This window comes from Schistocerca nitens, chromosome 2, assembly GCF_023898315.1.
Source record: "Schistocerca nitens isolate TAMUIC-IGC-003100 chromosome 2, iqSchNite1.1, whole genome shotgun sequence".
Taxonomy (NCBI): Eukaryota; Metazoa; Arthropoda; class Insecta; order Orthoptera; family Acrididae; genus Schistocerca; species Schistocerca nitens.
The window spans coordinates 225,008,342-225,033,911 of record NC_064615.1 but is presented as its reverse complement, the minus strand read 5'-3'; the positions used below and the strand labels follow the sequence as shown (position 1 = coordinate 225,033,911).

At 44.5% G+C, this 25,570-nt stretch overlaps 1 non-coding gene across 1 annotated transcript; it reads left to right on the top strand.

Annotated features, from left to right (window-relative positions):
• Positions 1-913: 913 nt before the first annotated feature.
• Positions 914-988, top strand: Trnat-ugu (transfer RNA threonine (anticodon UGU)). The gene has a single exon. It is a non-coding gene; the product is annotated as a tRNA-Thr (tRNA).
• The last annotated feature ends 24,582 nt before the right edge of the window (positions 989-25,570 follow it).

Genomic DNA, 25,570 nt, shown 5'->3' with positions numbered 1-25,570 from the left:
GCTCCTCTTTGAACTTTTGCGATGCCTCCTGTTAATCTTACCTGGTACCGACCTCATACCGAGCAGCAGCACTGGGGAAGAGGACGGACAAGCGTAGTGTAGATAGTCTCTTTAGTAGCCCTGTTGCGTCTTCTAAGTACTCAGTCTTTGGTTCACCTTCCTTACAACATCATCTGTGTGACCGTTGCAACTTAAGTTGTTCGTAATTGTTATCCTTAGTTGTTTAATTGAAGTGACAGCCTTTTGGTTCGAGAGATTTATCATGTAACCGAAATTTAACGGATTCCCTTTACTGCTCAGTGGACGAGCTCACACTTCTCATTATTTACAATTAACTGCCACTTGTTGCCCTATGGGGAACGCTAGATATAACTTTTTTTTTCCAGATGATCCTTCGGTGAATTTTGACCTTTCTGACAGAAAATCACGAATTCACTCCCACAACTGAGACGATATTCCGTAGGCATGGAATTTGATTAAATGTCGTTTGTGAGGAACTGTGCAAAAACGAGCGGTTTCGCCTTATGTTATTAGATTAAAGAAGTGATAATTAATCGAAACCCTCAGCTGACAACTGGTGTTGTTGATACACGTCAATAGGGACTGCTGAAAATGTGCGCCCCGACAGGGACTCGAACCCGGGATCTCCTACTTACATGGCAGGCGCTCTATCCATTTGAGCCACCGCGGGCACAGAGGATAGCACACCTGCTGAGACTTACTCCTTGCGCGCTTCCCGTGAGACCCACATTCCCGACTGTCCACAACTTACATTCGTAGCGTTCCTAAAGGATATTTCCCCATTCACTCATTACTTCTGGAACATTACGAATGTGAGTTGTGGACAGTTGGGAATGTGGGTCTCTCGGGAAGCGTGCAAGGGATAAGTCCATGCTGCCGCGCTGTTCTCTGTGCTCTCGGTGGCTCAGATGGATAGAGCGTCTGCCATGTAAGCAGGAGATCCCGGGTTCGAGTCCCGGTCGGGGCACACATTCTCAGCTGTCCCTATTGAGGTATATCAACAACACCAATTGACAGCTGAAGGTTTCGATTAATTATCATTTCTTTCTAGAGAAGCTGCGTGGTCATCATTGGTATCTGTTCTTTCGGAACAGTTACTATCTTCATATGTTATTAGATTATACAAACACTGCACATACATTCATTAAATATAGCAGATGAGTTTGCTAAATGGGGAGAGAACTACAGGAAACTATCCCTAAGATGATATGAAGGGAAAATGCTATAAGGAAATGTAGCCGGAAATACGTTACGAGAAAAGTACACCCATTTGAAGGAGACAGAAGACCTACAACATACCTAGGTTTAGTGATAGAAAGCACACACAGCAACACATCAGGCAAGTGCGATTTTACTGTCCGTACTAGTGTTTTAGCAAGGCGCTCAAAAAGGCAGTGAGCTGGAGTACCGTGAAATATTAGCTACATAACCCTTCGTACCACCAATGTCAAGTTTTCCAGCAGGTGAGCCAGGTCTCCCTCAGGATGTTCCTCGAATGTGGGGCGCTCTGGAGGGGTGACTGGTGCCACGAGATGGTTGCCAATTATCACGGTCCGCACATTTAGGCTTAACCAGTGCTGACGGTTCCTTGCACCATACCATGGAGACTCTTCGTAGCCCACACATGGGTGTTGTGAAGGTTTACGGTACCTCCTTCGTAAAGGTAGCTTTACCTGTGAATACGGTCGGTGACAGGAAACCCGGCACTGTGGTGGCATGTGCGACGAACCGGTGAGAAAACCTCCGCCACAGAAGCTGTCCGTAGGTAAAGGCGTGTGTCCATTGGAAAGTAACTTCCTCAAGTATCTTACTTACGCACTTGCTTTGGTGTGCACATCAGCATAAAATCTTGTAGGAGATTACTTCTGAAAGTCACTTGTGCAAATTGATTACAGGAACATCCTGAAAGTGCTTGGAGGAGTTTCATCTACGTCTACATCTACGTGATTACTGTGCTATTCACAATGTTCTTGGCACAGGATTCAATGAACCACCTTCAAGTTGTCTCTCTACCGTTCCACTCTCGAACGGTGCACGGGAAAAAGAAGCACTTAAATTTTCCTGTGCGAGCCCTGATTTATCTTATCGTGATGATCATTTCTCCCTATGTAGGTGGGGGCCGGCCGCGGTGGTCTAGCGGTTCTAGGCGCTCAGTCAGGAACCGCGCGACTGCTACGGTCGCAGGTTCGAATCCTGCCTCGGGCATGGATGTGTGTGATGTCCTTAGGTTAGTTAGGTTTACGTAGTTCTAAGTTCTAGGGGACTTATGACCACAGATGTTGAGTCCCATAGTGCTCAGAGCCATTTGAACCATATGTAGGTGGGTGCCAACAGAATGTTTCCGCAATCGGAGGAGAAAACTGGTGATTGAAATTTCATGAGGAGAACCCGCCGCAACGAAAAACGCCTTTGTTTTAATGATAGCCACTCCAATTCACGTATCATTTCTGTGGCAATATCTCCCCTATTTCGCGATAATACAAAACGAGATGCCCTTCTTTGAACTTTTTCGATGTCGTCCGTCAGTCCCACTTGATGCAGATCTTTCACCGCACAGCAATACTCCAGAATATGGCGGACAAGCGAGGTGTAAGCAGTCTCTTTAATAGACCTGTTGCACCTTCTAACTGTTCTGCCAATGAATCACATTCTTTGGTTTGCTCTAACTACAACATTATCTTTGCGATCGTCCCAATTTAGGGTATTTGTAATTGTAATTCCTAAGTATTTAGATGAATTTACAGCCTTCAGATTTGTGTGACTTATCGCGTAACCGAAATTTAGCGAATTTCTTTCAGTAGTCATGTAACTGCACACCTTTCTTTATTCAGGGTCAGTTACCACTTTTCACACCATACAGATATCTTATCTAAATCATTTTTCAATTTGTTTTGGTCATCTGATGACTTTACGAGACGGTAGATGACAGCATCATCTGCAAACAATGTAAGAGGAATACAAACAATGTAAGAGATTGTCTCCTATGTCGTTAATATAGATCAGGAACAATAGAGGGCCCATAACACTTCCTTGGGGAACGCCGGATGTTACTTCCGTTTTACTCAATGAATTTCCGCCTATTAGTACGAACTGTGACATTTCTGACAGGAAATCACGAATCAGCCGCACAAGTGAGGCACACAGTTTGGTTAGAAGACTCTTGTGAGGAACGGTGTCGAAAGCCTTCTGGAAATCTAAAAATATGGAATCAATTTGACATCCCCTGTCGATAGCACCCATTATTTCATGAGTATAAACAGTTAGTTGTGTTTCACAAGAATGATATTTTCTGAATCCGTGCTATGTGTCAAAAAATTGTTTCCTTCGAGGTAATTCATAATGTTCGAACACAGTATATGTTCCAAAAGCCCACTGAAAATCGACGATAGTGATATGGGCCGATAATTCAGCAGATTACTCCTATTTCCCTTTTTGGGTATTGGTGTGACCTGAGCAATTTTCCAGTCTTTAGGTGCGGATCTTTCTGTGAGCGGGCGGTTGTCTATAACTGATAAATATGGAGCTATTGTATCAGGATACTCTGAAAGGAACCTGGCTGGTATACAATCTGAACCGGAGGCCTTGCCTCTAGTAAGTGATTTAAGCTGCTTTGCCATACCGGGGATATCTGCTTCTATGTTTTTCATCCAGGCAGTTGTTCTTGATTGGAATTCAGGGATATTTACTTCGTCTTGCTTGGTGAAGGAGTTTCGGAAAACCGTGTTTAATAACTCTGCTTTAGTGACACTGTCATTAGTGACTTCACCGTTGTTATCGCGCAGTGAAGGTATTGATTGCGTCTTGCCATTGGTATACTTTGTGTATGACCAGAATCTCTTTGGGTTTTCTGCAAGATTACGAGACAGAGTTTCGTTGTGGAAATTATTAACAGCATCTCGCACTGAAGTAGACGCTATGCTTCGAACGTCTGCAAAACTTTGCCAATATTGGGGATTTTGCTTTCTTTTAAAATTGGCATGAATTTTTCGTTGACTCTGCAACAGCGATCTAACCAGTTTCGTGTACCATGGGGGATCTGCACCATCACTTTTTAATTTATGTGGTGTATATCTATCAGTTGCCGTCGATACTATATCCTTGAAATCATTCCACATATTTTCTACGCTTACATGATCAGATCCAATACAGTCCCATCGTGAGACAGGCACGTAGAAATTTATAGTGTCGTGCTTACAAACCAGAGCAGCCGCATCCTTTGCTGCATTATTATTACTGAAGAAAAATCGCAACGAAAAACAAATAGTTAAGAAAAAGTAAATGTTTGGGTGAAGACGTGGATACAGAGACGAACACATTTAAGTTACCAGTAAATTCTATTCAATGGTTTTATATCAGTGGGCATTGTTTCTTCTTTGGTCAGTTCATTCGTCTGAGTGTTTTCTGCTAGGAATTTACATTTTTGAACCTTAATAATTTTTCCTACATCTGTTTTATGGACACCTATGTTATTTATTATTCTGTTTTGGATATCGTGGTCGGCAAGCGAACTTTCTCTGAACTTACTCTGATGTTCTACGAAGAGGATTTACTTGGGTGACAGTTGGTTCATTTCTATGGTGTGCAAAACTTAATTCCGAAAGTAAGCTTCGTCTGATGTGTCACTGTCAAGCAACACAGCTCTATGGGACCTGGACTACACGTAGAAAGAATTGTTACATAATACACTGCTGGCCACCGTAAATGCAACACCAAGAAAGACAAGAGGTAGCACAACAAATTTATTTTGTAGATAACATGTTGACCAAGTATCAAATGATTACGTTTACAGACGTCTGTGACATGTGGTTCCTGCCAGAATCAATAGCCAGAGTAGCCACCATTGTTGGAGATCACCGCTGCCACACGTCTCGGCATTGAGTCAAAGAGACGTTGGATGTGTTCCTGGGGTACAGCAGCCCAAGCAGCTTCCACACGTTGCCAAAGATCATCTGGTGTGGCAGCTGGGGATGTAATCTGGGTCACTCGTTGAGCAACCATGGACCACATGTTTTCTATCGGCGAAAGATCCGGAGAGCCAGCCGGCCAGGGAAGCAATTCAATCTGGTTATTGACGAAGAACCTTTGGACAATGCGTGCCACGTGTGGTCGCGCATTATCCTGTTGAAATATGGCTGGCTCCAGCACCTCGGATATGTAGCGCCGGCTATTTAAAGTACCGGCAATGCGTACTAGAGGCGTGCGAGAGTAATATCCAATACCGCCCCATACCATAATACCCGGTGCAAGACCAGTGTGGCGGTGCATAATGCAGCTGTCCAGCATCCTCTCTCCACGGTGTCTCCACACTCGAATCCGACCATCGTGGTGCTGCAGACAGAAGCGTGCCTCGTCAGTAAAGAAAACGTCATTCCATTCTGCCGTCCACATCCGTCTGTCATCACACCATTGGCGACGGAGACGTCTGTGGTCCTGCGTCAATGGTAGACGAAGCAATGGACGTCTTGCGGACAGACCACTCTGCTGTAAACGGCGTCGAATGGTACGCGCAGACACTGGATGATGCGTTACAGACGCAATGTGCTGTGCTATGGTTCGGGATGTCACTGAGCGATCCGTCACTGCCATGCGCAGAATTTGCCTATCAGCCCGTGCAGTGGTGCACCGAGGTGAATGCGATCGACCACGTCGGTCCGTCGTACCCTCCTGCATCCAACGGTCACATATCCGCATTACAGTTGTTTGGTTTCGTCCAACACGACTAGCGATTTCTCTGTATGATAATCCACAATCTCGGTAAGCCACTATCCTTCCTCTGTCGAACTCGGATACTTGATCAAACGATGTTCGCTGTTGTCTACGAGGCATAACTGATCGTCTTGTGGAACAACCACAAGATAAACACACGTGTCGAACGTACACTCGTCGAAATCGCCAAGCCTTAAATGGCCCTATGAGGTGGCGCCACAGGTGCGCGTGATGTGCATCTGTGCTGAAATTCTAATCAATTGCATATCTCATCGCTGCAAACTCATGGTGTAAATTTCACTTGATTCGGATGCTTCCTTCAGGGTGTTGCATTTACGGTGGCCAGCAGTGTAGTAGAGTGTTGTGGCGTAACACAGTTTGTCAAAAAGATCTTCCGGGCGGGGCAAAGGAAAAGTTGCAGTCACAAGTTGTGGATTCACAGTTGCCTTGAAGTCCACGCAAAGTCTCAATTTTCCGGAAGGTTTCGGCAAAATTACTAAGGGTGGGGCCCAGAGAGAAGCCTGCACACGTTCTATTACACCTTGAGATTCTAAATCGTGTAATGTTCTTGCGACCTCATCACGCAGTGCGTGGGGAACATTGCGCGCTCTGAAAAATTTCGGTTGCGCGTCCACCTTGAGTTCCAAATGTGCTTCATAGTTCTTAGCGCAACCAAGGCCCGGTGCAAAAATGTCTGCAAATTCTTCACATAGACTAGAAACACTGGCTGAAGGCATAGTCTGGTTCACTGATAGGACCTGATTTATGATAGACAAGTTAAACAACTGAAATAAATCTAACCCAAACAAGTTCACTGCAGAAGAAGAACGAAGGACGTAAAATGACACAAGTTTTGTTTGTCCCTTGTATGTGGCAAGAAGGCTGCACTGTCCTAACACAGGTATTTTCTGGCCTGAGTAACTATTGAGCTGAACATTTGCGGCATGCAACGGAGGTGCGCCCAGTTGTTTGTACGTGGCGTGATTGAGCAATGAAACTGCAGCTCCGGTATCGAGCTGGAATGGTATCACTTTGCCTCCAAAGTCTAAGTCTACAAAAAGTTTATTGTCCTGCTGACGACAAGAGCGACTGTCACGTGCAATTTGAACTGATACAGGTACAGAAGCACTGGCGACTTTACGGGAGTTCCGGCGACGTCGACGCACACGTTTTGTGGGACGAACACAGTCACTGTTAGATGAAGTGGCACTGGACGGGGTGGAATTAACGACATGAATGTCCATGGGCGAAGGTCCACGAGCCTGATTGTCCCTGGTTCGATTCCGGCGCGAAGCAAAGGGCCTGGAATGGTTTTGAGTGTCTGATCTTAGCTTTTTCTGGCAAACACTTTGAACATGTACTTTCTTATGACAGTAAAAGCAAATAGCTTGGCGTGACGGGCAATTGTCACGCGAATGTCTAGTTGCACACCGCGGGCATGATTTTAGAACTGCATTGGCATGCTTACGCGGCACAGGTGTTTGCGAGCTAGGCTGCAGCTGCGCGGATGTGCGCGAGGGCCGTTTAGCGTCCCGTGCTGCGCGCCCGGCGGGCCGGTCATTGCGACACACTGCTGGCGAAGTTTCAAATGATTCCTGAGCAAAGTCAAGTGTGTCTTGCCTATCCAATATGTCTATCACTTGTTGAAGGGAGGGATTAACTAGTTTCAAAATCTGTTCCCTTATGCGAACATCAGAAACGTTCTGTGCAATTGCATCACGCACCATAGTATCTGAATAAGGGAGCCCACACTCACATTGAAAATCACAATCCCTAGTAAGTCCTTGCAATGTTGCAACCCACTCCCTATTAGTCTGACCGGCCGTACGTTTGGTACGAAAGAACGTATACCTTTTTGCAACTACATTAACTGTTTCTTTGAAATAGGCATCTAAAGCAGACAAAATTTCTTCGTATGACAGAGTTGCTACGTCGCGTCGGGGAAACAATTTCACTATCACACGGTAGGTGGACACACCGACACAAGAAAGCAAAAACGGCTGCCGCTCATTACCTTGAATTCTGTAGGCAGCTAGATGGAATCCAAATTGGCGGGACCATTCAGTCCACGACTCGTGGGCTGCGTCAAAGCTACAAAACGGAGGTGCAACCGCGTGTGTTGGCAGCGGTAGCGAGGAAGCGGCGGCGGCCGCATCGTTTTGCAGCGCACGTTGACCCTGGACGAGCTGTCCAAGGGCATCCAATAAGGCCTGCGTCTGCTTATTCTGCAAATGATAAAATTCGCACAGTACATCTGGAGATTGTGGCGAAGCCATGACACAAATAAATCAGAGCAAAGCAAGTAGAAAGAACACGATCCTGTAATCCTCGTCGTCAATCTGTTGTGGCGTAACAAGCTAGTCACGCCACACTGAGGAGGAAGCCGAAAGGCACGCGTACACACACGCCGACTGGCGTCAAGTCTGGAACAGGATAAGTTATGACTGCTATAAAGAAAATACGTAGCTTTGGAATATACTTAACTTTTAATCACTCCTTGTGATACATCTCTCTTGACTATACAAATGAGACTCGTAAGATACATGCACTGTGACAATTGGCGCCTTGCTAAGTCGTAGCCATTAACTTAGCTGAAGGCTATTCTAACTGTCTCTCGGCAAATGAGAGCAAAGGCTTCGTCCGTGTAGTCGCTAGCAACGTCGTCGTACAACTAGGGCGAGTTCTCGTACGTCTCTCGAGACCTGCCGTGTGGTGGCGCTCGGTCTGCGATCACACAGTGGCGACACGCGGGTCCGACATGTACTAATGGACCGCGGCCGATTTAAGCTACCACCTAGGAAGTGTGGTGTCTGGCGGTGACACCACATAGAAAACGTAGCTGAAAGGAATACTCAGTGGGATGAAGAGAAACGATTTATTCAAAGACAAGAATTACACTGAAGTCAGTGCCATTTTTTACAATAATTGGGACATGGTTCTTAATAGGGTATGTGATCACCACGGACGGCAGTGCATACTCTGTAACGCGCTACCATGCTGGCCACGAGGTTGGTAACGTGTTGTTGTGGGCGAGCGTTCTATTCCTCCACCAACGCGACTCGCTACTGCTGCATGGTCCAATACATGAAATGCATTCGCAGTTGCGAATACGGAAGGCCATTAACTGTATAATGGAATGACGACAGTGACAATTTGTGCTGGACTGGGCTCGAACCCGTATTTCCCGCTTTACGCGAGCGGTCGCCTTACCCGTTTTTCTTTTTCTTTTATAAGTTTTTGCCTTTTTTGTTTTTTTAATGAGAAAAATGTTGCATTAAAGAGCAAACAAATATAAACCTCTATTGTTTGAAAATAAAAGACGACGCTCTTCATAAAATAAAACAAGATTCCTTGAAAACGTAAAGCATAAATAAGTTAAGTATACTGTCTCAACATCATGAGCAACCCAACTTCTTTCTTTTTTTCGTCTTATGGGGGCGCACACGAGAAAGAAAACAAATAGGCTGCGGATCAGAGCTATCCATGAATAGGATAAACATGTGTAAGGAAAAAAAGTTCGAAGATGAAGACAAAAGGGAAGAGAAAGAAATTAGGAATACTTGCTGCGTCGTGGTATTTCGATGAACCCTCTGCCAGGCACTTAAATGTGATTTGCAGAGTATCCATGTAGATGTAGATGCTCCACTTTAGCGCGCCGTCAGAACAACGTCCATTCTGTCATCGACCATTAGAAGGGGAACGTGGGATCGTCCATTCTTGGCTGGCACGTTTCGGTGAGATTCCAGCTCCGAGGCGGGTTGGCGAAAATACTATGTAAATAGTTCACGAAAGTGGCCAGATGGTGTCAACGTCGGCGAAGGGTGTGGTGGTGTACTTGGAGGCGTGTCCAGAAGTCCACCGTATCGACGATGTCGTCCCGGGAGAGGTAGTTGATAGCCATGCCACTGCTCCATGTGATGGCGTGCCACTTAGCCGATGGAAACTAGGTCGTGTCAGGATGTATCAACATGTTAGGGGAGACGTGATGTGGGAGTACTCGGAGGTAGAATGCCACAATTTTCTGTACGACAGTTGCTGCAGTTGCTGCTGTCCCACACTGCTGTCTCACACACAGAAAATTGCACTTGAGGCACAGGGGTGAGTCCACCAGCGCGATGTGATGCAGTTTCTGTCTCGTAGTATACTCGTATTTGCAGTTCACAAGAAGGTACCACGTGGCCGTGGTGTCAGTGGTGTGGTATGGTTGGTGTAGGCCATGAAGCATGGGGGTGACCTACTTCGAAGGGGTTTCTGGGTGGATACGTTCGGAGAAAGCGGTAGATTTCACCGGTGGTCGTCTTCCTGGTCCTGGGAAGCTCGGTGCATGAGTATCTCTATTCCAAAAAGAAACGGCCGATGTGCGATATCGGAGGTAGGATGCGTGTCAAACCGCTTTGGCTATCCGTATACGTCTTTGGGCCAGCTCCAAACTTCCATATGTCATCGTTTATGAGTAACAACCTGCACCCGTAAACATCGCAAACACTTGTAATTGTCGTACAGTGCAAACATTTTAATTGAACTTCGCTGTATGTTATTGGCGAATAAATTCGCTAACCCAGCGGCTGTGCTGTTAAGAAGTAAGATGATATGTTCTTTCGGACATGCATGCACGTGCGACATAAAATTGCATCGTACTTCCTAACAATACAGCCGCTGCAGTATCGTGCTGGATGGTCGGTTTTGCATGTGGACGTGCTGCATTATACAGGGTGAGTCACCACACGTTACCGCTGGATATATTTCGTAAACCCCATCAAATACTGACTAACCGATTCCACAGACCGAACGTGAGGAGATGGGCTAGTGTAACTGTTTAATACAAACCATACAAAAATGCACGGAAGTATGTTTTTTAACACAAATCTACGTTTTTTTAAATGGAACCCCTTTAGTTTTGTTAGCACATCTGAACATATAAACAAATACGTAATCAGTGCCGTTTGTTGCATTGTAAAATGTTAATTACATCCGGAGATATTGTAACCTAAAGTTGACGCTTGAGTACCACTCCTCCGCTGTTCGATCGTGTGTATCGGAGAGCACCGAATTACGTAGGGATCCAAAGGGAACGGTGATGGACCTCACGTACAGAAGAGACTGGAACAGCACATTACCTCCACATGCTAACACCTTTTTATTGGTCTTTTTCACTGACGCACATGTACATTACCATGAGGGGTGAGGTACACGTACACACGTGGTTTCCGTTTTCAATTACGGAGTGGAAAAGAGTGTGTCCCGACATGTCAGGCCAATAGATGTTCAATGTGGTGACCATCATTTGCTGCACACAACTGCAATCTCTGGCGTAATGAATGTCGTACACGCCGCAGTACATCTGATGTAATGTCGCCGCAGGCTGCCACAATACGTTGTTTCATATCCTTTGGGGTTGTAGGCACATCACGGTACACATTCTCCTTTAACGTACCCCACAGAAAGAAGTCCAGAGGTGTAAGATCAGGAGAACGGGCTGGCCAATTTATCCGTCCTCCACGTCCTTTGAAACGCCCGTGGAACGTGTACCTCACCCCTCGTGGTAATGTACATGTGCGTCAGTGAAAAAGACCAATAAAAAAGTGTTAGCATGTGGACGTAATGTGCTGTTCCAGTCTCTTCTGTACCTAAGGTCCATCACCGTTCCCTTTGGATCCCTACGTTATTCTGTGCTCTCCGATACACGCGATCGAACAGCGGAGGAGTGGTACTCAAGCATCAACTTTAGGTTACAATATCTCCGGATGTAATTAACATTTTACAATGCAACAAACGGCACTGATTACGTATTTGTTTATATGTTCAGATGTGCTAACAAAACCAACGGGGTTCCATTTAAAAAAAACGTAGGTTTGTGTTAAAAAACATACTTCCGTGCATTTTTTGATGGTTTGTATTAACCAATTACACTAGCCCCTCTCCTCACGTTCGGTCTGTGGAATCGATTCGTCAGTATTTGATGGGGTTTACGAAATATATACAGCGGTAATGTTAGGTGACTCACCCTGTATATATACCACTGAAGACACGAACGGGGAAGGAGTCTAGTGTCAGAATAACGTTGACTAGTAAGTGCACCACCAAGCCGTAGATCTTCGACAATGCTGGAAGTAAGCTCACGTGGCGTCAGGTGGGAACACGGTCGACGATGATAGTTTTGGTGGTGCAGGCGATATGCTGTGGGGTGGCATACCGTTGCATGTGGGTACTCACCTCAAAATTCACGTAATTATTGACCGAATTTAAAAATTTAAAGTGACGTCCTAACCTTACTCATTAAAAGGTCTTCTCTTACGACGAAGGTTCAACACAGTAAGACAGGTATTGCAGTTAGACACTCGGTATTTATCGAGGCAGCGTAAAAGACGGTGCGAAAATTACCGAGAGTATTTTAATACAGCGTTTGAGAATGAGAGCATTTCGCGATTTCTGAAAATGTTCGCACATAATTTGAAACTTTTTCGAAACTTTTCGTAGCTGACACGCTCCACAAAATATCGAAAGGAAATCAATATATCGCTTACTATACTTTTTTAGCAGCTCATGCAGTAAAAGTTCAACATCCGGTATCACGTTTTCATTTATTACTTCTTTACTAACACATACTGCGGACAGTATATATATATATATATATATATATATATATATATATATATATATATATATATATATGAATATACGAGTGACATTGGTCATTTCAAGACATATAGTTCGAGAGATGTGACGTCATAAACATTATGAAGCGTGAAGAACTATCTCTCTGTGAAACAGAGCGAAAATTAACCAGACTAATAGTGATCCAGTGTTTGATGAGAGCACTTAATGGCTGTCAGCAGCCTTAAAATATAAATTCAAACAGTTTCTCATCTTTTTCTCGCTTTCCAAACTTTTTGGTAAATCTATATGGGTGAATAACGGCAAATTAATGAAACCGACATAACTGGGGTTTGAATCATTAAGTTTTCATATTTAACGTCAAGTGTACTCATTTGTAAATTAACATGCCGTCTTCAACTGTTTCATACTTGGCAGTGGAATAAGGGGTGGAGGTTAATGGTATCATTTTAATACTGCCCACCAATGGCTCATACAGACGATGAAGCAGAAATCGTTTGCTGACGTCTGCTGGCTTCCTTCTCTGAGTTTCTAACTACTCAACGTTATTGAGACGCTGTACTCCATCACCATATGGTTCTCTTTTATGGACGTCAATACGCGACCGCTTTGAACAGCGCAGATGGAGAAGTTCTTGGAACGAGTGGCGCGGCCGGCCGAATTGGCCGTGCGGTTAAAGGCGCTGCAGCCTGGAACCGCGAGGCCGCTACGGTCGCAGGTTCGAATCCTGCCTCGGGCATGGATGTTTGTGATGTCCTTAGGTTAGTTAGGTTTAACTAGTTCTAAGTTCTAGGGGACTAATGACCTCAGCAGTTGAGTCCCATAGTGCTCAGAGCCATTTGAACCATTTTGAACGAGTGGCGCCCGGAGGGGCCGCGCGGTCAAGGGGCGGGGGGGGGGGGGGGGCGTGTCACGCATTGCGCGGCCCCTCCCACCGGAGGTTAGAGTCCTCCCTCGGGCATGGGTGTGTGTGTTGTTCTTAGCATAAGTTGATTTACGTTAGTTTAAGTAGTGTGCAAGTCTAGGGAACGATGATCTCAGCAGTTTAGTCCCACAGGAATTCGCACACATTTGAACATCTTTTCTTGTAACGAGAAGGTTTCCGGCGAAGAGTGTGGGCTACCAGTTCCCTCAAATTTAAACACCATCGAGCATGTGTGGTATAGTTGGGAAGACTGACACTATGTGATCAAAAGTATCCGGACACCTAACTGAAAATGACTTACAAGTTCGTGGCGCCAATCATCGGAAATGCTGGAATTCAATATGGTGTTGGTGCACCTTTAGCCTTGATGACAGCTTTCACTCTCGCAGGCATACGTTCAATCAGGTGCTGGAAGGTTTCTTGGGGAATGGCAGCCCATTCTTCACGGAGTGCTGCACTGAGGAGAGGTACCGATGTCGTACGGTGAGGCCTGGCACGAAGTCGGTGTTCCAAAACATCCCAAAGGTGTTCCATAGGATTCAGGTCAGGACCCTGTGCAGGCCAGTCCATTACAGGGATGTTATTGTCGTGTAACCACTGTACCACAAGCCGTGTATTATGAACAGGTGCTCGGTCATGTTTAAAGATGCAATCAGCACCTCCAATTGCTCTTCGACAGTGGGATGCAAGAAAGTGTTTAAAAGATCAATATAGGCCTGTGCTGTGATAGTACCATGTAGAACAACAAGGGGTGCGTGCCACCTCCATGAGAAACAAAACCACACCATAACACCAACGCCTCCGAATTTTTCTGATGGCACTACACGCGCTGGCAGATGACGTTCACTGGGCACTGCCATCGGATCGCCACATTGTGTACAACGTTATTCCACTGTTCAGTCGTCCAATGTCTACGCTCCTTACACCAAGTGAGGCGTCGTTAGGCATTTACCGGCGTGATGTGTGCCTTATGAACAGCCGCTCGACCATGAACTCCAAGTTCTCTCACCTCCCACCTAAATGTCATAGTACTTGCAGTGGATCCTGATGCAGGTTGGATTTTCTGTGTGATGGTCTGGATAGATGTCTGCCTATTACACATTACGACCCTCTCCAACTGACGGCGGTCCCTGTCAGTCAATAGGCGAGGTCGGCCTGTACGCTTTTGTGCTGTACGTGTCCCTTCACGTTTCCACTTCACTATCACATCGGAAACAGTGGACCTAGGGATGTTTAGGAGTGTGGAAATCTCACGTAAAGACGTTTGACACAACTGACACCCAATCACCTGACCACCTTCTAAGTCCGTGAGTTCTGCGGAAGGACCCATTATGCTCTCTCACGATGTCTAATGACTACTCAGGTCGCTGATATGGAGTACCTGGCAGTAAATCGCAGCAAAATACACCTAATATGAAAAATGTAGGTTTTTGGCGTTTTCCGGATACTTTTGATCACATAGTGTATTACACCGTGTTCACGAGCAAACACGACCACCCAACAGTTGCCAACGGCGCTGGTGGAGAAAGTGATCGACCTCCCACAAGAAATCCTTAGCAACCTTGTGGCCAGCATTGGAGCACGTGGAAGAGCAAGCATTGCCCTTCGTGGTGATCAAAAAGCCTACTAAGAACCATGTCTTGCCTGTTGTAATGCCCAGTGGGCCGTCATAGGTCGTGGTGACTCGAGTATAATTATCGTCTTTGAATAGAAGTGTCTTTTCTGTTCGTCTGATTGCGTATTTCTTTGAGTTACCTTCCAGTACTGTACTGCATCAGTTCTCTGTATGTATGGTCCAAGTTTAATCGAGCTCTATTACTTGATAGTGGCACATTATTCGAAAGATACTTTCGTCTTTATGTTCAGCACTCCGAAGTAAATAAGATCAACAGACTCCATATACCTAGTTTCCGGAAACCCTTTGACCCAGAACCACAATGTAGACTGTTGACGAAGGTTCGAGTATAAGGAACAGGTTCTCAGATATGTGGGTGTCTAGAAGAATTTTTACGTAATACAATGCGGCACTTCGTTCTGGCCGGCGAGTGTTCAGCAGGGGCAGAAGCATCACCAGAAGCGCCCGAGGAAACTGCCATAGAATTCTTCTTGCTCTCTGTATACGAGCTATCTGTCCAATAGGCCAGTCGACCTTCTGCCGCCGTTGATGACACTGTAGTGTACGGGAAGGTGCTGTTGTTTTGTGGCTGTAAGGAGGATGCAGGATGACTTGGACAGACTTTCTATCTGGCGCCATGAGCGACAGTTTTCTGTGAATGTGGAAAAATGTAAATTAATGCATATGAGCAGGGGAAAATTCTGTAATGTTCGAATACAGTACCAGTGGCATGCTGCTTGAAACATTCACGTCGATTAAGTATCTAGGCATGCAAGCATATGGCGCTACCTAAAATGTCAGCCCGATTAGACGTGCACTTTACATTTGCCGGCCGGTGTGGCCGAGCGGATTTGGCGTTTCAGTCTGGAACCGCGCGACCGCTACGGTCGCAGGTACGAATCCTGCCTCGGGCATGGATGTGTGTGATGTCTGTAGGTTAGTTAGGTTTCAGTAGTTCTGAGTTCTAGGGGACTGATGACCTCAGATATTAAGTCTCATAGTGCTCAGAGCCATTTCGACCATTTGAACTTCACATTTCGAATGCATTTGTACTACGTATTACGGTGTTTCATACTGGAGCCAGTGGTGGCTTGTTCAGATGTAGAAATGTGTATGAATTCCTAAGGGACCAAACAGCTAAGGTCATCGGTCTCTAGACTTACACACTACTTAAAGTAACTTCTAAGGACAACACACACACACACATGGCCGAGGAAGGACACTCACCTCCGGCGGGAGGGGTCGCCTTGTAACCACGCATTCGCAGTTGTCTATAAAACGGTTGGTTTGCACGTCTGTGCTCACTGGAGCATGATAAACTCTGGTTAAAGAAGTATCGGAGCATCTGGAATCTTAATCTTTCGTTTCTTCAGACTAGGTCCGGTTCAGCCCGACCGTGTATGTGAACTCGGAGATACACGCCATTATTTATAACACTACAACAGCGTATACGTAGCTTATGTAATCAAATACCAAATTTGGTTTATTACTTATTATACCCCAACAGAACAATTAGTCCTGTCACGGAAAAGCCACGTATAACACTCCCTGTCTGCTACTGCTACACCATAACCTTAAAGTAGGAGTCAGTTTGCAAAACAGAATTATTTTGTTATAGCAATTATGGTATAAAGCAACAGAGCAGTGTTACCCTCTGAGAGGAATTTTGTTATGTTGACCGTGTTGTTCCTAACGGAGGAGGCTTATCGGAAGTGAAAGTCAGAATTACGTAAATATTCGAAAAGTAACAAACATTATTTTGCTTATCTGTACTGTTTAATTGATAAAGAAAACGGTCGCCAGCCTAACTAGGCAAAAGAATGATTAACATTCTCGTTGAAGAAAATAGTTATTAGTAATTTTAACGGATAAACACAACGACTCACCTTTTAGAATTTACTACAGATATCCAGGTGATCGTTAGCTAAGCAAAACTTTAGAAGCCTCAGCCATAAGAACTTTTAATTTTGCATTTGGCAACAGCACTTTAATAAGCAGTTTTAATAGTAAAATTATTTTCAGTAAACAACATTTACTTTAACTCACTCTCTTGCCACATTAACTTTAACTTTCTTTTTACAAAGTTCAAGAGGCATTAATTAGCATAACATTGGTCATAAAAGTTCTTTCAGTAGGGACACTCGGTGATTACTTTAGTTCAAACGGAAAGGAACCTGAGAGGTGTTATGATGAGGAGAAAATTCAAGGTTGGTACATAAATTTAGATATAAATTACCTTATATTTGAGCACAATAACACATCCATTAAGCTGATCCTTCACTGTACATCATTATAGTATTACGTTACAGTGATTGCGCAACGTGGTGGCAACTGCATGTTGGTAGGTGGATTCGCAGACTGAATTGCTGGACTCTGTCATTTCTTGGTGGCGACGACAGATACAAATTCCAGAATAATTCCAGCTATTTATCCATCCATCCGAGGCCTTAGAAAGAAGCAGGAAAAGCCTCTCTCGGAATCAGCACAATATGCACACTTGGCATAGCAGAGCACAGTTTAGTAGCTCATCTCCGACCGGTGGCTCGTCCCCGACTGACTATCAGTTCCACCTTTTCCACCTAGGCCAACCACATTTTGCGCGCGCTACACAGTTCCGTTCCCGAGGGGAACCACACTACCTCTTATACACAAAATTACTAAGATTCCTAAGTGAGGATCAGCAATTTACATAACAGTAAACAACCATTTTAACCAAAACAGAACATTTGCACATATAGACATTTCTGCCAAAAATTATTCACACACTATTACAATCATATACAGTAAGTTTTGTTCCTTCCAAATGGGGCAAATAATATAAATTGCAGATACACTAGATCGCATAGAATCAGACCATGACTCAAAGTTTGTGCATAGAAATAAATATACAGTTTTATGCTGTCGATTCAATCACACACGTTTACAAAAGCTCAGCGATGTAACATTAAATGAAACAAAGGCGAAATAAATCAGTATAGCATAAGAGCTATGGTGTTACATATTCATCAGAAAATCCTTAACAACACGTTGGTAAGCCACTGCGTAATGTTGAGACTGGTGTTTACAGTGCAACTTCTCGGCCGCTTTCAGTTTGGTTACTGTGTATATATTGTAATGCCAACAATTCTGGATGCTCCATGTTAACGTACATATGAAGGTCTTACTTCAATAGTGGTACAAGTCCATTACCTCCACTTTTCTGCCTATAATGCTTCTGCAATTAATGATCCAAGCAAACAGAAAGAAAGGTTCTCTAGAGAGAAGCCATAAGCTTGGATATTTCTGATATCTCAACTGCTGATTTTTCAGCGCTAATTTACTTTAGGACTCTGTATGTCACAATGAACAAAAATGGACTTGTACCACTAGTGAAATAAGCCCTTCATATTTTTTCTTAGATCTCTTTGTGACTCACACATGAGCAGTCTACAGCAGTTTTAGCAGTTTTGATAAGTAACTATATCACATTCATGGTCGACAGTCTAACCATTATGGTTAATGCTACAGACAAAGTTTTCGTAAATACAACACCGATTAGCACCATGTTTCCCTGGTGTCGAGAGTCTCTCTTAGCAACGGTAATTATTTATATCTAAATCCAGAAGCCATACCATGACTCGGATTCTTCACTGTATTGTAGCTCACCCCCAATTGCCTTGGTACTTTGATTCTCAGATGACAACACAATATGAACATATCACTTCTAAATGGATCACGCTGCAACGAAGACGAAAGCACTGAGGATTGCAAAGGCTTTCGTCAGCCATCGGCTGACATAAGCGGCATAATATTAATTTACGTAACGTACCTTCCTTAGAAATAAATAATCACAAACACCTGAGAAAACCAAGGGCTCCTGCGATACCACAAATAACAAACATTTATTTATGTGTTCCGTCATTACTCGTGTGTTTCGGTAGCTGTGAATCGTAAGTATTATTAACACTGTCCACATATTCCATGCTGCTTTAGGAGAATATCGCAATAGGGGATTAGAAATTTCGGTGTTCCCCACAGGATGACACGGCAACCATCCGCCTCTGCTCCATGCCTCAGTCATCGATTGTGTGTCTGCGTGGAAGATATGGTTTTTGACTCCGTCATCGATATGATGTAACAGATCCCATGAGTCGTCGATCCAAAACGCTTGTGCCATCCCTAGAATTGTTACTGCCTAGCGGTTTATTATTTGAAAGCGCGCTGTCTGTTATTTCACACATTTCCACCACGCATTCATATACTCGTAATTGATTCACCTCAGTTGGCTATAATCCACCACATTCAATGCGGATGCACAATTATGTTCGACCTTCTGAGGGAATCTCAGAGTAACGAGCATGGAGGACATAGATGGCGACTACAGATAGGTGGCGTTCAGTGGGAGGGCGGGTCGGCCGGGATTCTTGCAGAGATGGTCCGCCGAGTTGCGATAAGCAGGAGATCCTGGGTTCGAGTCCCGGTCCGGCACACATGTTCACTCGTCTCCAATGATTCCGCATAAAGGCCTGATGCAGCTAACGCTAATAATTCCTTCCATTGGCTTTCCTTTCTCCCCATCCCCCTCCCCATCTCCACCACCTTCAATTTACATAGTCCGCAGCTCGTGGTCGTGCGGTACGGTTCTCGCTTCCCGCGCCCGGGTTCCCGCGTTCGATTCCCGGTGGGGTCAGGGATTTTCTCTGCCTCGTGGTGACTGGGTGTTGTGTGATGTCCTTAGGTTAGTTATGTTGAAGTAGTTCTAAGTTCTAGGGGACTGATGACCATAGATGTTAAGTCCCATAGTGCTCAGAGCCATTTCAACCATTTCAATTTACATAACATGGCAGCTTATTCTCAAATTGCTACGACTTATGCTTCACAAAGTGGTCAGTTTTCGTCTATGACGTGTAGACAACCAACGCCTTTACGACTATTATGTATTTCACGTCATTCGCTCACTTTCGAAAGACACCACAGAAATCTAAAAAATGGTTCAAATGGCTCTGAGCACTACGGGACTTAATATCTGAGGTCATCAGTCCCCTAGAACTTAGAACTACTTAAACCTAACCAACCTAAGGACGTCACACAATCCATGCCCGAGGCAGGATTCGAACCTGCGACCGAAGCGGTCGCGCGGTTCCAGACTGAAGCGCCTAGAACCATTCGACCACACCGGCCGGCCACAGAAATCTGATGGATTTCGCCTTTCATGTGGAGCTCCTGTAGAGACATAAATCCCTAAAGATCCGCCTTTGTCAAAGTTGTATACAACAGCAAATTTGCTCACTACCTGCACAGAAATTCTGTCGAATAATTTTCTTGCAGCACTGGCATCATATATAGTCACTGTACTGTGTTGCATTCTCTCAACAGGACCTAGGCGAAGTCAGTTCGGTGATAGAGCGTTGGACATCGTCCGTAGTACTCGTAAAACATCATCATCTCAAGCACAGAAATTTCCAACGATGTGATAAGAATCGGTGAATACATTGACTGTGTGATCGTCATGATAAGTGCTATTGACTCACATATGTCCACAGGAGTATAGTTTCAGAATCTAAACGAAATGAATCGGAGAAGAACGTTCTAAGTAACGACAGGACATTTTATTGATTCATAATAATACCACTAATCGATTGACGACGCTTTCGGTTTCAACCAAACTATTCAGACTATAAGCATTTCAGAAGAGCATGGATGAAAGTCTGCTCTTTTGGTTATGAGAGCGCAGATTCGATAATTTAATTCGGTCGTTGCTTAGCGTTTACATATCAACAGTCTGAAACTTCAAAGGGGCTAGAAGCCACGTTCTCAGAAACACTGGGATAGAGCGTGTCTTAATAAAAATTATAGCAAAGATGATTGGCATTCGTATTGCCGATTACTATGTTAGTTAAGGCCAGGGCAAAAATACCGTGCACGAATGATTTCCTCGGAAATGGCAGCCAACAATAGCGCACGCCTATATAAGGAGCCGCGCTGCTCCTGAAATTCAGACCGCTTCAGCAACAGGAGAGGGCAACACAGGGTGACGACGACTTTACACTGCCAGACTTTCTCACGTAAGTATCGGTAAGTATGTCTCTCCACAGGTGCCTCAGAGTATACTCGTCTGCTACTGTTCACCACTGCGAATCTTCACCACTGGGACTCCTCACATCTGCGACTCTACACGCGTGCAGGGATGCAAGATGGCTGTGACTACTAACCTGTGACTCGTAATCGTCTGGGCCTGTACGTCTGAGACTCTGGAGGTACATGTCTGTGATTTTATGTGTCTAGGATCACGCATCTGGAAATGCTACGTGTCCGTACTCTTCACATCTGCCAGTCAACTCTGCTGGGACTGTACACTGCGCGACCACGAGTCTACGGTTCGCGTCCGCGAGTCTACACTTCGCATCCACGAGTCTAAACTCCGCATCCACGAGTCTAAACTTCGCATCCACGAGTCTAAACTTCGCATCCACGAGTCTATGCTTCGCATCCACGAGTCTACGCTGCACTTTGAGACTACGCTACGAGCGGCGACTCTACGACTCTACGCGCTCCCACCCACTACGTCTTCAACGCACCGTCGACCCTGAGGACGACGCCTCTGTGTGACAGCTTACTGTGGCCCCTCAGTTCCGACCAGGGTTTTCGGGAGGTTTTCCTTGGTTGTAAGGCGAATGCCGGAACTGCTTACTCCCTCCCATCGATGGAGAGATAATTCATGTAAAGAAGAAAGTGACAAATAAATGCAATAAGCTTACTTTGCTTGTCTTCAATTAATTTTCACGTGAATAAATTGAGTAATATGACATTAACATTTACAACATTTACTGTGCCTGAGACAAAAAAAAAAAAAATGGCTCTGAGCACTATGGGACTTAACTTCTGAGGTCATCAGTCCCCTAGAACTTAGAACTACTTAAACCTAACTAACCTAAGGACACTACACAAATCCATGCCCGAGGCAGGATTCGAACCTGCGACCATAGCGGTCGCGCGGTTCCAGACTGTAGCGCCTAGAACCGCTCGGTCACACAGGCCGGCTGTCTGAGACAGGAAGCTATATCTGATCGGTGTGGTACATGGAGAAACAGATCAGTAGACGCCTCGTATACAGAGAACATTGGTGTTAGTGCACAAAGTTTTCACAAAAGGGCTGAAAAACTACTCGATTTGTATGCCATTGACAAATAAGCTGTATTTACTTGACAAATAAGCTGTATGCAATTGACAAATAAACAGTATGCCATTGACAAATAAGCTGTATGCACTTGACAAATAAGCTGTATGCGCTTGACAGAAAAGATGCATGCCTTTGACAAAAAAGATGCATGCCTTTGACAAATAAGATGCGTGCCCTTGACAAATAAGATGCGAGTCCTTCACAAATAAGAGGCGTGCCCTTCACAAATAACAGGCGTGCCCTTGACAAATAAGATGTATGCCCTTGTCAGATAACATAGCTTTAGTGGCTCATTTCTGCTCCGCATTGAGACACACAAATGCTGCTTGGTATCCACTCAGTTTTTTTTAATTACTCAGCAAAAGATTTTCATGATACAAAATTTTCATATGAACTGTCCATATTTCATCAAAATGCACGTGGTATCTCTGGACCAAGCAGGCTCCGGCAGGCTGTCTGCTTCTGCACCTGAAAAAAGTTTGCGGCCTTGAGTGCAAACATCTCTTAAATTTCACTCTGACAGTACATTATGCGAAGGCTATTTTTTTCTCCCTCTCTTTTCTAACCTCCATCGGTTTCTAAATGTAAACTGCAGTGAAAATATATTTTATGTGCTACATTTAGCGACACCTTCCAGACACATTTCTATACAGCAGCCGCTCCGACGTGGCACCAACTTTCCAACGCCCTCGTCACAGAAGGCAACCGCCTTTGATTTCCGACAATTCCCTAAGCTGGTCTGCGGCTCGTTGTCTGAGCCAGACTGCTATCCTTGCGGGCAGCGGTTCGTGTGAGCGCAGAGATGAAAATCAGAGCCAAGTCCGGATTGTACGGTGGTTGACCACTACTTTCCATCCAAAACACTGCACGAACGTCTTTGAAACACATCTGCGGATAGCTTCACCGGATTTCCACTATGGTTTTAATTTCGAAACTGATCGTAGGTTGAAAACAAAGTAGTCCTCGTAGTAGTATGTTTAGATTAGATTAGATTAGATTAGATTAGATTTGGTACAGTTTACTGGCTGACAGCATATAGCCATCGTAAACAAATAATTCGGGGCGCTTAAAAAAAAGATCTGACTTTGGCCGCTAAGCTAGTTCAGTGGAATATCACTATATCCAGTCATTCAAAAAAAAAAAAGGCATAGTTATTCAAAAAAGAAACAAAAAGCCACACAGGTCGACATGTGAAAAGTATATTTGTGCCAATATGGCCAAATTACAGAATACTGAAATTTTTGCTCGTACAGTGCTTAGGGAAAAACGGCTTCGAATCGAAACAGCCGCCCGGGATTAGCCGAGCGGTCTTGGGCGCTGCAGTCATGGACTGTGCGGCTGTTCCCGGCGGAGGTTCGAGTCCTCCCTCGGACGTGGGTGTGTGTGTTTGTCCTTAGGATAACTTAGGTTAAGTAGTGTGTAAGCTTAGGGACTGATGACCTTAGCAGTTAAGTCCCATAATATTTCACACACACACACGAATCGAAACATAGCGCCGTATTAACGACCATTCCTCTTGTGTTCTATCAAGCTCGAGTGTCAAAATGTGGGATTTTTTCACACCTGCCCCCTCCCCCTCTCCCGCTTACATACGTTTTCAGCTGGTTTACGATTATCAGCCCCACATAACTAATATAAAAGCCAGAGTATGGAAGCAAAAAAGCAGAACTTCCACTACTCACAAACAAATGTTGTTACTGTAATCACCAAAGTTTAGCCGAAGTGTACACGACTACTTTCGACCTCTAAGATATGAAACGACGGTATAGACATCTCATATGTCGAGATTTATTTTAATTACAGAGACTATCCTCAAACAAGACACACTACACGTCGGTCAGCGTCCTCAGTCATTGATTAGTGTCTTCGAACATATGGCCAACGCAACAAATACTCAACAAGAAACTTTTTTAATTTCCATTAGAATTGAATGTATAGAAATAATTAGTTTTTATAAATCGAAAGAACAAGATGATAAATGCCGAGCGAGCTCTGATTTGCCTTATTCTATTATGATAATCGTTTCTCCATATGTAGGTGGGCGTCAACTAAATATTTTCGCATTTGGAGGAGCAAAGGTGATGGTTGAAATTTCATAAAACGATCTCGCCGCAAGAAAAAACTCTTTTGTGTTAATGATCGTCACACCAACTCGAATATCATATCAATCACACTCGCTTCAACATAATACGAATCGAGCTGCCCTTCTTTGAACTTCGTCCATGCCCGATGTCAATCATATCTGGTAAGGATTCCATACCGCACAGTAATATTCTAGCAGAGAACGCACAAGCGTAGTACAAGCAGTCGTTGTAGTGCATTTGTTGCGTTTTCTAAGTGTTTTACCTATACAACACAGTGCTTGGTTTGCCTTCGCCACGACATGCTCTGTCTGATCGTTCCAGTTTATGTTGCTCCTAATTGTAATCCCTAGGTACTTATTTGAATAGGCACCTTTAGATTTGCGTGATTTACTGTGTAACCGAAGTGTAACTGATTCGTATCACTACTCATGTGGATGACCTCACATTTTTCATTTTTCGTTCAACTGCCACTTTTCACACCATACAGACATCCTGTCTACATAGTTTTGCAATTGCTTTTGATGGTCTGGTAAATTTACTAGACCGTAAACGACAAAGAAACTGGCATAGATGTGCGTATTCAAATACAGAGAAATGTAAACAGGCAGAATACGGCGCTGTCGTCGGCAACGCCTATATAAGACAACAAGTGTCTGGCCAAGTTGTTTGATCGGTTACCGCTGCTAAATGGCAGGTTATCAAGATTTAAGTCAGTCTGCGCGTGGTGTTGTACTCCGCGCACGAGCGATGGGACACAGCATCTCCGAGTTAGAAATGGAATAGGGATTTTCCCGTACGACCACTTCACGAGTGTACCATGTACGAGGTGCGGTTAGAAAAAAACCGGACTGATGCTGGAAAAAACATTTATTTACAATTATTTACAATTTCATGTTATCTCCTTCAATGTACTCTCCTCCTCGGTCTCTACACCGCTCCATACGAATTTTCCACTGTTCATAGCAATGCTGCAGATCATTTTCGGTAAGTCCATACATTACTTCCGTCGCTTTTTCTTTTACTGCTTCAACAGTCTCAAATCTAGTTCCTTTCAAAGCTGACTTGACTTTAGGGAAAAGAAAAAAGTCACAGGGGGCCAAATCAGGTGAGTAGGGTGGATGATCTAAGATGGGAATGTTGTGTTTTGCCAAAAACGTCTTCACTGACAACGCACTGTGAGCTGGGGCATTGTCTTGGTGAAGGATCCATGACTTTTTTCTCCACAAATCGTTCCGTTTTCTCCGTACTCGCTCACGTAGGGTAGCCAGGACGCTAATGTAGTAATGGTGATTCACTGTTTGTCCCTCTGGTACCCAATCAATGTGCACAATCCCTTTGATGTCAGTTTTTGCTGACAATGGTCTGCCAGTGCGAGTGTCATCACTGGTGTCTTCGAGGCCATCTTTTAATCGTTTAAACCACTCAAACGTGTTCGCGATAAACAA